Genomic DNA, 672 nt, shown 5'->3' on the forward strand with positions numbered 1-672 from the left:
AATAAGCTTGGCCAAACAGGCTATTAATCTCTTAGAAAAGGTGACACATATTTTTTTTTTTTTTTCATATTAAGCATATAGGAGTAATAGATAGAGCAACTTATAAGCAGAATGCATCAACATTAAAAGTCTGTAAGGTGTCCACTCCAATTATTGAGGTAATTGCTTTCTAGAAATCCTTCACATATGTGCTTGTACCAGTCATGCTGAAAACAATGTGTCCCAACAGAGACAAAGGGAAATGAACAAGAAAGAAGATAAAAAAGTGAATGAGATAGAAAATGCAAGCATCAAGTTGAGATTTTATTGCTTTTAGCAGAGATCAGAAGGACCACTTCTATCTTGGATATATTCTCTCCATTTTAAGCTGATTTATTACTCTGTTTATGTTTGGAAAATGATGATGTTGTTGTCTATACAACATATAAGACTAAAATACAACATATAAGACTAACTGTTGCTTCTTAAGCAAACAAGGTATCAACATATGTTTCATAACTCAACTCTGTAGTTTGGGCCAACTTATAGGGATTGGACCACCAAAATATTCTTAGAGTTCAAATGGCTTTTGGACATCCAATATATAGAGTAGCATTACCTCCTAGAAATTGTTACAAAATTTCTGTCTTTTTTTTTTTTGGGGGGGGGGGGGGGTGGGGGGGGTGAGGGTGG

The sequence above is a fragment of the Nicotiana attenuata genome, unplaced genomic scaffold (assembly GCF_001879085.1).
Source record: "Nicotiana attenuata strain UT unplaced genomic scaffold, NIATTr2, whole genome shotgun sequence".
In the NCBI taxonomy this organism is placed as follows: domain Eukaryota; kingdom Viridiplantae; phylum Streptophyta; class Magnoliopsida; order Solanales; family Solanaceae; genus Nicotiana; species Nicotiana attenuata.